This window comes from Sapajus apella, unplaced genomic scaffold (genome assembly GCF_009761245.1).
Source record: "Sapajus apella isolate SASKATOON/1434 unplaced genomic scaffold, GSC_monkey_1.0 scaffold28, whole genome shotgun sequence".
NCBI classification, from domain to species: domain Eukaryota; kingdom Metazoa; phylum Chordata; class Mammalia; order Primates; family Cebidae; genus Sapajus; species Sapajus apella.
The window spans coordinates 12,971,441-12,984,006 of record NW_022436968.1 but is presented as its reverse complement, the minus strand read 5'-3'; the positions used below and the strand labels follow the sequence as shown (position 1 = coordinate 12,984,006).

Below are 12,566 nucleotides of genomic sequence, written 5' to 3'. Positions count from 1 at the left end.
CTTTTCTTTTCTTTTCTTTTCTTTTCTTTTCTTTTCTTTTCTTTTCTTTTCTTTTCTTTTCTTTTCTTTTCTTTTCTTTCGAGACTGAGTCTCACTCTGTTACCCAGGCTGGAGTGCAGTGGCATGATCTCGGCTCACTGCAACCTCTACCTCTCGGGTTCAAGCAATTCTCCTGCCTCAGCCTCCCGAGTATCTGGGACTACAGGTGTGTGCCACCATGCCCAACTAAATTTTTCTATTTTTAGTAGAGACGGGATTTCTCCGTGTTGGTCAGGCTGGTCTCAAACTCCCGACCTCAGGTGATCCGCCCGCCTCAGCCTCCCAAAGTGCTGGGATTACAGGCGTGAGTCACCACGCCCAGCCAATTATTTTCATACTTTCAATTTCATATAAGATTTTAATTTGAGTCTTCAAAACAAAGAGTTGAATAATTGGTTGAAAGTGATTTTTTTCATACATATATTTATTTTTATTTCAATAGCTTTAGGGGTACAGGTGGGTTTTGGTTACATGGATGAATTGTATAGTGGTAAAGTCTGAAATTTTCATGCAGCCATCATACAAATACTGTATATTGTAACCAATATGGAGGTTTTTATCTCTCACCCCTCTCTCACCCTCCCCATTTTGAGTCTCCAATGTCCATTATACCACTCTGTGGCATAATGTATACCTTTGTGTACCTATAGTTTAGCTCCCACTTGTAATTGAGAATGTATGGTATTTGATTTCCCATTCTTGAGTCACATCACTTAGAATAATGGCCTCCAGTTACATCTAAGTTGCTGCAAAAGACATTTTGTTCTTTTTTAATGCCTGAGTAGTGTTTCATGTTGTGTATATACCACATTTTCTTTATCCGATTATCGGCTAATGGGCATTTAGTTTGGTTCCATATCTTTGTAATTGTGAATTGTGGCATGATAAACATATGTGTGCAGGTGTCCTTTTGCTATAATGACTTCCTTTCCTTTAGGTAGATATCCAATAGTGATATTGCTAGATCAAATGATAGATCTACTTACTATTAGTTCTTTGAGAAATCTGTATACTGTTTTCTATAGAGGTTGTACTAATTTGCATTTCCACAAGCAGTGTATAAGTGTTCTCTTTCACCACGTCCACATCAGCATCCATTGCTTTTTGACTTTTTAATAATGACCATTCTGGCTTGGGTAAGGTGGCATTTCATTGTGGTTTTAATATGCATTTCCTGAGTATTTGTGATTTTGAGCATTTTTAAATGTTTGTTGGCCATTTATATATATCTTCTATTGAGAGCTATCTATTCCTGTCATTTGCCCACTTTTTAATGGGATTATTTGTGTTTTTTTATTTGTTTGAATGTCTTGCAGTCTTATTAGTCCTTTGTTGGATGCATAGTTTGCAAGTATTCTCTCCCATTCTGTGGGTTGTTTATTTACTCTGACAGTTATTTCTTTTTCTTTGGAGAAGCTTTTTAGTTTAATTAGGTCCCATTTATTTAGTTTTGGTTTTATTGAATTTGCTTTTGGTGTCTTAGTCATAAATTCTTTGCCTAGGCCAATGTCCAGAAGAGTTTTTCCTAGGTTTTATTTTAGGATTTTTATGATTTCAACTGTTGTATTTAAGTCTTTACTCCAACTTAAGTTGACTTTTGCATGTGGTAAGAGAGAGGGATCCTGTTTCATTCTTTAAAATGTGGCTATCCAGTTTTCTCTGCACCATTTATTAAATAGGGTGTCCTTTCCCCATTTTGTATTTTTGTATGCTTTGTTGAAGATCACTTGGTTGTTAAGTTATTTGGCTTTATTTCTGGGTTCTGTATTCTATTTTATTGGTCTGTGTATCTACTTTTATGCCAATACCATGCTGTTTTGGCTACTATAGCCTTGTAGTATAATTTGAAGTTGGGTAACGTGATGCCTTCAGATGTGTTAATTTTACACATAGTTACTTTGGCTATTCATTTTTGTTCTATATTAATTTAAGGATTCTTTTCTTAATTCTGTGAAAAAAAGGATGTTGATATTTTGATAGGATTTGCATTGAGTCTGTAGATTGCTTTGGGCAGTATAGTCATTTTACAATATTTATTCTTCCAATTTATGATCATGAGATGTATTTCTAATTGTTTGTGTCACCTATCATTTCTTTCAACAGTATTTTATAGTTCTCCTTGTAGAGATATTTTACCTCCTTGGTTAAGTATATTTCTAGGTATATGATTATATCATTTATTTTTTTGCAGCTATTGTAAGAGAGATTAAATTCTTGATTTAATTCTCAGCTTGGTCCTTGTTGGTGTGCTACTGATTTGTGTACATTGTACTGTACAGTGCTACTGATTTGTGTACATTGGTGTTGTAACTCGAGATTTTGCTGAATTCATATATCAAATCTAGGAGTCTTTTGGCTGGATCTTTAGGATTTTCTAGGTATATGTTTATATCATTAGCAAACAGAGATTGTTTGAGTTCTTTTCCAGTTTGGATGCCCTTTACTTCTTTCTCTTATCTAATTGCTCTGACTAGGACTTCCTGAAGGTAAAACTTAATTTTTTCTTATCTATTTTACTTTGCAATTTTTCCCTCTGTACATCCATCTGCATACACATAAACACACACACTACTCCCCCAGAAAGTAAAAGGTTATGAATATTCATCCTTTTATTGTAGAAAATGTGTAGGTTACCAATTTTTTTCTAAAATGTTTATCAGTAGTGTAAGTAGCTTTATCCTTCAGCCCTTATTGGAGTATAAACATGAATATGGGTGCCAAAGATGGTACTTCTAGAAGATAATTAAATTCTGGTTCAATTTACTTTAGACAAAACGGGACATGTCTTGTCTTTTGTTGCCTCTAGTGTTTCACACTAAAAACAATCCCTAAAGAATTTGCTGCATGTAATGTTTTTGCTGCCTAAGGCAACTGTCTGCTCTGACTATACAACAGAATTGACCCTAGTTATATTTGTTGAAGTTCAGGTATTTGTAGTTTATTTTCAATGAATAAACGATACTGCAACATGCCACAGGGGGAAACTGTTTTAAAACAGGGTGGGCAGGGGGAACAGACAGGAGAGCTGATCATGTAACACACATGTTTGTTCTACCTCACCCTCTAGTATATCTTAGCTTTCGGGTCAAATGAAAGTGTATTGATAAATCCATAAATAAATCTCTAGATGGATCATAAAGTAAAAAATTTTAAATCGTACCACAAAATAACACAGATGAAATATGGTTACTAATGAGATATTAGTTGTGGAAATATAAATACATTTATAAAATGTATTTTAAATATAAGTGCAATGTTAAGAGTTTATAACGAAAAAGAACACGAGAAAGAGGATTATAGATTCCAAGAGAAAAATATACCCATAGCTAAAACATTATTGAAAGATAAATGACAGACTAGCAAAGAAGTAGAAAAAATGTTATCATCATTATATCAATAGCTGTTATAAATTAAGGAAAAAATACTAAGACTTTAAAGGAAAGATGAATAAAAGTTGAAACAGGCACTTTATAGAAAAATAATTGTGTCTCAAAATAAAAAAAAGCTAAATCTCATTTATAATTAAAAAGATACAAAGCAAAGCATCTATCAATTTAGAATTTTTCTTTAAAAGGATCATACACAAAATTTGTGAGAGTGTGGGAAAAGATACGCTCATACATTGTTACCAAAATGGAAATTGGTACCACTTTTTCAAGAAACAGAAAAATGTATGACCTCTTGTTATAGGATTCTGCATCTATGAATCTGTTAACGTATGATGTGAGGAAATTGCATACCGTAAAACATTAAGTGAAAAAATCTGGATTAATACTTACCTATATATTTGCATTATCTGCTGTGTGATCTCAATTTTGCTGAAAAAATGGAAGAAAATTCAGCGAATATGCGCAATAGTTACCAGCATGGGAGACTGTTTTATACCAAGATGGGAACTGAAGGATTAAAAAATAAGGCTGTATTTATGTACACTATATCAGTGAGTACATATATATAATCCATGATATGAAACATATAAATTCATTAATTAACACAGTAACTACCTGTGTAAGACCTGCTATGTGAATGATCTGACAGACATCTCAAACTTAACATGTCCCTGGCAGAAACCCAGATTTTCTTCTGTCCTCTACCAATCTCTTCACTACAGGAGGGAATAATACCAAAAAATACAACAACACTTCTTTCTCTCAGCTAATGACCTCTTCTTCCTTCCAGTTCTGCAAGCCAAACACCTTAGACTTTTTTTATTTCTTTTTAACTCTCACATTTCACATCCAATCTACCAGGAAATCCTATTGGCTCTACCCTGAAAAAGTTTCCAGTTACTTCTCATGAAGCCAGTTGCTATTACTGTTGTTGGAGCTGTTGACAGTTTTCACCTGGACTACTGCAGTAATCTCTAAATGGGCCTGTAGTGTGCACCTTTGTACTTTGCAGTTTATTCTTAATACATCAGAGTGATTTTTATACTCCTCGTAATGCCTGCAAGACCCAGGATCTGTAGGCTGTGACCTGTCTGACCTTTTCGCAGGCTACTTTCCCACTAGCTCACTCTGCCTGAAGCACCTGGATTCTTTGTTGTTCCTTAAAAATGCCAGTCACCCACTTGCATTTAAGGCCTTTGTACAACTCCTGAATTCCCTTACTCTGCTCTGTATTTTCCTATGGTATTTTTATCTTTCTAACAAATTTTATCATTCACTTATTAATCATTTTTGATGCTTATTATCTGGACTTTCCCACTAAAAATAAACTCCATTAAGTCAAGATTTTTTTTCTTTTTTGTGTGCATATTCCAGTATACCAAAGAATGCCTGGCACATAGTAGATACTCAGGAAATCTCTATTAAGTGACTGTGACTATAAACTCCTTAAAAAAGTGACCATGTCTATTTTGGTCATTGCTGGATCCCCAGAGCCAAGCACACTATTTAGCACTTTGTACTGAATAAATGAAGAAGAATTAGAAGTGGGTTGATCAATTGTGACACAACTTTTGGTCATAGTCCATAGTTTATAATATCATGTATTTTTCTTTGTTGCTCAAAATTGGAAATCCTTACAAAGCCTTATAAGCTACACAAAAGTAATACATAATATTTAATGAGCTCTCATAGGGCATAACCATAGGCTTAGGAAGTGGAGCGATGGCAGTCTAGTGCTGCAGATGATGCCATGAAAATGACCTGATCCAAATGCTATCACCATCTTCCAGAAGAAGAGTGATCTCTTTTAAGTAATAAGATTCTTTTTGATAGCTCTTGGTATTTTTTTTTGTTTTTTGTTTTTTTACTTTTGTGAAATTTTCCTTCTGACTTTTTATTTGGAAAAATTTAAAGCCTACATGCATTTCCGATCTGCAGACAGACACTGCATAGTATTTAAAGCTTTGCAGGTAGATCTCTAAGGTAATTGTTTTGAATTTTTCCCTCTGTGGTTTGCTGGGATAACCAGGGAAGATGCAAGCAAATCTTCTAACAGTTCTCCATTTCTACTCAAGGTCTTTACTATCAGTAGATTTTGAGCTCAATGCTTTAGGCTATTACAAACAAATACTTCTAACATGTCTTTGAACCTCTTGCTGTGAAAACCTTCTAGCCAATGATTAAATTTAAAGAGCCTGAATCATCACTAAACTAGTAACAACGGTTGGATAAATTGGGGAGGAGGGTTGCTGATGCTTATCTATGTAACCCCATATGTGGAGTTTATTATTCTGCTTGGCTATCAGACTTTGTGTGTAGCAGTCAAGGTGATGGGGACATAGAATGAGGCTGTAACCAAGGAATACATGTTGGTGACTTCCATGACTAGACAGAGATTGGCAATGAGGCAAAGCTAACTGGGCAGTTGGCAGTTTTCTTACCACCTGATTCCTTTTGTCCCAGAAAGTTGTATCGATATTCCCACTACATTGACTATTTCTTTTTCTCTACTTTGTGGTAATGTGTTCTTCCCTTAGACTTACATGTTTGGTTTAATGTAATTAAGACTAATACAAACAAATTTGCTAATAGGATTACTAGTAGCAATCACACTATAAACATGCTTAGCCTAAATGAATCATAATCATTCCCTGGTGCACACAACATTCCTTATTCAAATTCATTTACTCTAGCTTAACAAAATCCTGATAGGAACTAGAATTCTAGGCCTTTTAAACAGAATCAGACAATCTCAAATGCTAGAAAGAAAGAATAAATAGGAATTTGGACCTTCTTTTATCTAGACAGCCAGGTCAAACCGGCCCTGTGTAGGACGACCAATTATTTCTTGGTTTTGTAAACTAAATCGTGTGATTACAGTGGAAATCCAGCTCTGTTCAAGAATTTTTTCAAAGGCATGTCCAGCTGGAGCCAGACAATTCTGAAATAGATCCCAGCTGTTTGAATTATCTGAACCCAAGAATAACTAAATACTGCCACTGAAAGCACTATCAGTAGTAAATTCTCGTTTGAAGTTGTAGGTAGCTAGCATGCCAAATCCTTAAAGACCACCCCTACTCAGCAGTAGCTTAGAAATGGTAATAAGAGGAAGAGATTAATTCTTACTTGTGGTTTTAACTGGCCCAGCTACCACAATCCATTTGGTATCTCGAATTGTTCCAAGCATGAGGATGCTTAGATGTGCATATTTCAAAGTTGGAAAAGCTAGCCCTTTTCTAGGAAATCTTTAGATTTTTCTAACTTTGAGTTAAATATTTCATGTATATCTTCAATAATCATAATTGTTTATGGATTGTGTATTTTTTCTCATATTTAGCTTATTTTTTAATAAATGCAGGCAGGTACAGATATTTCTATAGCTAATGTCTTATTTTCATTACATAACACAAAATGAGTATAACTTAATACAACAATATTCAAAGAATAACATGGTAGATAACTAGAGCGTAATTTCCTTTATTCACAGTAGTCATTGCTACACTGTTAATTAATCTAATTGTATTTTGTCTCAGTCATATGCTTTGTTACTAATAAGATAAATAACAGTACATATCAATTTCTAAAAATTAGGTTTTATAATTTTGTTCTCCAGGTAAATAAGCCTCCTAAGTTTTATTCTGTACTCATCACTATCTTCTAATAGCACAGATATTTTAAAGCAATTTAAATATATTCCATTTTTAAATACTTATATTATCTTTTTATATTCACATATTCATAAGTAATATATTTGAATTTGGTTTTCATCTGAAAGCCTAAACAAAAGCAAATCATTTCAAATATAAATATTTAGTCTCACAAGAAATATTTATTTTCCTTTAGTATACATGCTGTACATTTAATTTGTACATTCCTATCTATGTAGAATTAACAAATCTATCATACAAAAATACTTTGTGTACAAATGAATGCTAATTCTGATTGGGCAGCAGTTTGGAACCAAAGCCAAACTTCATTTTATCACATGATGTTATGTCAAACTACTGTTAAACAATTCTCTTGAACTAAAAATTGTGTGTGTATGTGTCAGAGAGAGAGAGAGAGAGAGAGAGACAGAGAGTAAGACAGAGAGAAAAACTGAGAGAGAGACAGAAAGAGATGAAGCTATGTAGTTCAATTTGCTTTCTTAAAATAATGTTGTGGGGAGGTAATTGGTAAAAAATGTTTTCCCAATCTTAAACAAGTAGTAAATTAGGTGACATTTTCTATTTATAACAGGTAAAAACCAGACAAGAATTTCCTTCTGCTACAACTTTCTAACAGGGCATTTGAAACATTTGATGACTAGATGAGTTCATTTTTTTAAATGCTGTGCTTAATATTTAAGCGACATCTTACTTGAAAAGTTACTCTAGGATAAATAAATAAAACATTCTAGATGCAGTCTTCCAGCAATGACATTCCAGCAATTTCCCTGAGAATAAAGTCAGGCAATATTCCAGGTTTTGGACATCAAGTATTTTCAGATGATAACTAGTGAGTTTTCCAAGAACATTTAAAGTTTCAAACAAAAGTATTAAAACCCAAACTCTCCATTAATACATGTATAGTCTTCACAATTGAATGGGAATATAAATCATTACTTAAAAACATAAAAACTTTGAAGTTTGAGAATAAAAATAGACAACCTACTTCCTAGGGCAGGTGGAATTGTCCACAAGTCTTAGCTTCATTTCTCAGAAACAAGTAATCAAAACTGTTAACCAAGACCATGATTAAAAGAAAATATATGAATATTTTTGGACATGTTGAGTTTATAGTGCCTGTATTGGGGAATGACTTTTCTCCAACCTTAAAGAAGTAATAAATAACCTTGGGCAAATACTTTCACTTAAATCTAAGTAGGAAAAGCAGAAAAACAGAGCACAAAGGAGACTGAGAAGGAGAATTAATTAAAAGTAGTAGGGAGAACTTCCCCGCACTCAGAAAAATTATATCTCTAAAGCTGAGGAAAGTCAAATATTCAGGAAAAAATGTTTTTAACAGTGGCAAGGACTGGAGTATGATGAAATATTAAAATGTAAGAAACCCTAATTGGATTAAGCGAATATAAGGTTATCTATAGACAGTTTCAGTAAAGAGATTAGGGTGGAAATCACACTGGATAGGTGGATGAATGAATAGGAGGTAAGAAAGTGGAGCCAGCTGCAAAGACATCTGCTTTTCTTTAAAAAAAGTACATAGCAAGGAGAATATGCAGGGTTAAAGGATGTTTTTATTTGCTTGCTTGTTCTAGGATAGAAGATACTTGAGTATGTTTTGTAAACTGAAGGGAAGAATGGAGTAGTGAGGATACAAAGAAGTTCTACAAAGTCCTGAGGAGACTGGAGTTGGGATATGTATGGAAACCCACTCCCACCCTGCCCCTATCCCATCAGCACTTCGAATGCCCTCATGCTCTGCTTGTTTTTCTTTTCTCTATAGCACTGATTGTCTTTAATAGTGCTTTATACCTCACCTATTTGTTGCAATAATTCTTTCTCTCCCTTACCTTTCCACCCTCAACCTCCTTTAGGATATTCTTATTCCCACCATTTCCACTTACCCCTTAAATGCACCTGTCTTCCCAGGGCTTTGTAAAGTTCACAGATCTTTGTGTTTTGTCCTTTCATATATGTTAAGCACCTAGAACATAGTGATGCCCAACAAATACATAGATTTATTTATTGTTGAATTGTAGAATTTTAAAAAAATGTAGGGATGAGTCTGAAAGTCTGCATTTTTTACCTATAAAGAAGGAATAATTAAGCTGCATGGAAGGAGGGGTAGAGAGAGAGTGTATTAGTCCATTTTCATGCTGCTGATAAAGACATACCTGAGAGCAGGCAATTTACAAAAGAAGGAGGTTTATTAAACTTACAATTCCACATGGCTAAGGAGGCCTCAAAATCATGATGGAAGACAAGGAGGAGCAAGTCGCATCTTACACAGATGACAGCAGACAGAACAAGAGCTTGTGCAGAGAAACTCCCATTTTTAAAACCATAATATTTTGTGAGACCCATTCACCCTCACGAGAACAGCATGAGAAAGGCCCAACCCTATGATTAAATAATCTCCCACCAGGTCCCTCCCACAACACATGGGAATTATGGGAGCTACAAGATGAGATTTGGGCGGGACACAGAGCCAAACCATATCATTTAGTCCCTGGCTTCTCCCAAATCTCATATCTTCACATTTCAAAACAAATCATTCCTTCCCAACAATCTCCCAAAATATCAACTCATTTCATCATTAACTCTGAAGTCCACTGTCCAAAGTCTCATCTGAGACAAGGCAAGCCTTTTTCACCTATGAGCCTGTAAAATCAAAAGTAAGCTAGATACTTCCTAGATACGAGGGGGGTATAGGCATTAGGTAAATACAGCCATTCCAAATGAGAGAAATTGGCCAAAACAAAGGTGCTACAGGCCCAGTGCAAGTCCAAAATACAGCAAGGTAGTCAAATCTTAAAGCTCCAAAATGATCTTTTTTGACTCCATGTCTCACATCCATGTCACACTGATGCAAGAGGTGGCTTTCCATAGTCTTGGGCAGCACTATCCCTGTGGCTTTGCAGGGTACAGCCTCCCTCCTGGCTGCTTTCACATGCTGGCATTTGGTGTCTGCAGCTTTTCCAGGTGCAAGTTGCAAGCTGTCAGTGGTTCTACCATTCTGGGGTCTGAAAGACAGTGGCGCTCTTCTCACAGCTCCGCTGTGTGGTACCCCAGTAGGGACTCCGTGTGCGAGCTTCAACCCCACATTTCCCCTCTGCACTGCCCTAGCAGAGGTTCTCATTGAGGACCCCACCCCTGCAGCAAACTTGTGCCTGGACATCCAGGTGTTTCCATATATCCTCTGAAATCTAGGCGAAGTTACAATTCTTGTCTTCTGTACGTGATCAGGTTCAACACCACATAGAAGCTGCCGAGGCTTGGGGCTTTCACCCTCTGAAGCCACAGCCTGAGCTCTACATGGGCCTCTTTCAGCAACAGCTGGAGTAGCTGAGACCCAGGGCACTAAGTCCCTAGGCTGCACACAGCATGAAGCCACTCTTTTCTTGTAGACTTCCAGGTCTGTGATGGGAGAGGCTGCCAGGAAGACCTCTGACATGCCCTGGAGACATTTACCCCATTGTGTTGAGGATTAACATTCAGTTCCCCATTACTTATGCACATTTCTGCAGCCAGTTTAAATTTCTTCTCAGAAAATGGGATTTTATTTTCTATCTCATTATCAGGCTGCAAATTTTCCAAACGTTTATGTTCTGCTTCCCTTATAAAACTGAATGCCTTTAACAGCAGCAGAATCACCTCTTGAATGCTTTGCTGCTTAGAAATTTCTTCTTCCAGATACCCTAAATTGTCTCTCAAGGTCAAAATTCCACAGATCTCTAGGACAGAAGCAAAATGCCACCAACCTCTTTGCTAAAACATAACAAGAGTCACCTTTGCTCCAGTTCCCAACAAGTTCTTCATCTCCATCTGAGACCGTCTCAGCCTTGACATTATTGTCCATATCACTAGCAAGATTTTGGTCAAAGCCATTCAACAAGTCTCTAGGAAGTTCCACACTTTCCCACATTCTCCTGTCTTTTTCTGAGTCCTTAAAACTGTTCCAACCCCTGCCTGTTACCCAGCTCCAAACTCTTCCACATTGTGAGAGGACTCACAATGATGGTGGAAGGCAAAAGGAAGTGAGTCACACCTTACATGAATGGCATCAGGCAAAAAGAGAGCTTATGCAGAGAAACTCCTATTTTTAAAACCATCAGATCTTGTGAGACCCATTTGGTACCACAAGAATAGCGTGGGAAAGACCTGCCCCTGTGATTCAATCATTTCCCACTGGATCCCTCCCACAACACATGGGAATTACAGGAGTTACAAGATGAGATGTGGGTGGGAACACAGAGCTATATCATATCAGAGAGATTTCAAATATAGTGAAAATTAAACATTCAGTACAGACTGGTCCCCAATGTGACAATTTTTCAACTTTATCATGGTGGGAAAGCTATATGGTTTTTTTTTGTGTTGTTTGTTTGTTTGAGACAGAGTGTTGTTCTGTCCCCAGGCTGGAGTGCAGTGGCATGATCTCAGCTCACTGCAACCTTCACCTCCTGGGTTCAAGCAATTCTCCTACCTTAGCCTCCCAAGTATCTGGGATTACAGGTGCACGCCACCACATCCAGCTAAGTTTTTGTATTTTTAGTAGAGATGGGGTTTCACCATGTGGCCAGGATGGTCTCGATCTCTTGGCCTTACATTCCATCTACCTAAGCCTCTCAAAGTGCTGGGAATATAGCCATCAGCCACCACACCTGGCTTGGAAAGCTGTATGAATCTAGTAGAAATAGTACTTTAAATTTTGAATTTTGATCTCTTCCTGGGCTGGTGACAGGAAGTACGATAGTCTCTTGTGATGCTGGGCAGTGAGTTGCAGCTCTGGGTTAGCGATGTGGTCAGGAGGTCAGACAACTGACCACCTAGAGTGAACTGCGTTGTGATATGATTTTACCAAACTATAGGCTAATGTAAGTGTTTATGTTGGAGGTTGCACTTTTTTGAATTGCAGACATGTAAAAAATCAGACCTTGGTGATGACCTTGAGCGGTACAATATATAAATAACTACCACACACTTAGCATTCCAATAATGGAACACTAGGGATAAATGGATTAAGGTAGGCTAGGCTAAGCTATGATCTTCAGTGGGCTAGGTATATTAAATGCATTGTTGACTTTGATATTTTCAACTTACTATGGGTTTATTATAATGTATCCCCATTGTAAACCAAGGAGCGTCTATGTATAGATCAAAGGTCATTCATGGAAGCTCATGGGCCCCATTTAAGAAGTGACATGGTGGCTGGGCACAGTGGCTCATGCCTGTAATCCCAGTACTTTGGGAGGCTGAGACAGGTGGATCACAAGGTCAGGAGCTTGAGACCAGCCTGGCCAGTATGGTGAAACCCCATCTCTACTAAAAATACAAAAATAAAATTAGTTGCGTTGTGGTGGTACATGCCTGTAGCTTTAGCTGTCCTGGAAGCTGAGGCAGGAGAATCACTTGAACCCAGGAGGCAGAGGTTGCAGTGAGCTGAGATCATGCTGCTGCACTCCAGTCTGGGCAA

The 12,566-nt window shown here is 36.8% G+C and overlaps 1 protein-coding gene across 1 annotated transcript in view; it reads left to right on the top strand.

The window, feature by feature from the left end:
- Positions 1-12,566, top strand: part of PPP1R1C (protein phosphatase 1 regulatory inhibitor subunit 1C) — a 139,966-nt gene that overhangs the window by 100,750 nt on the left and 26,650 nt on the right. The gene's annotated exons all lie outside the window — the stretch shown is intronic.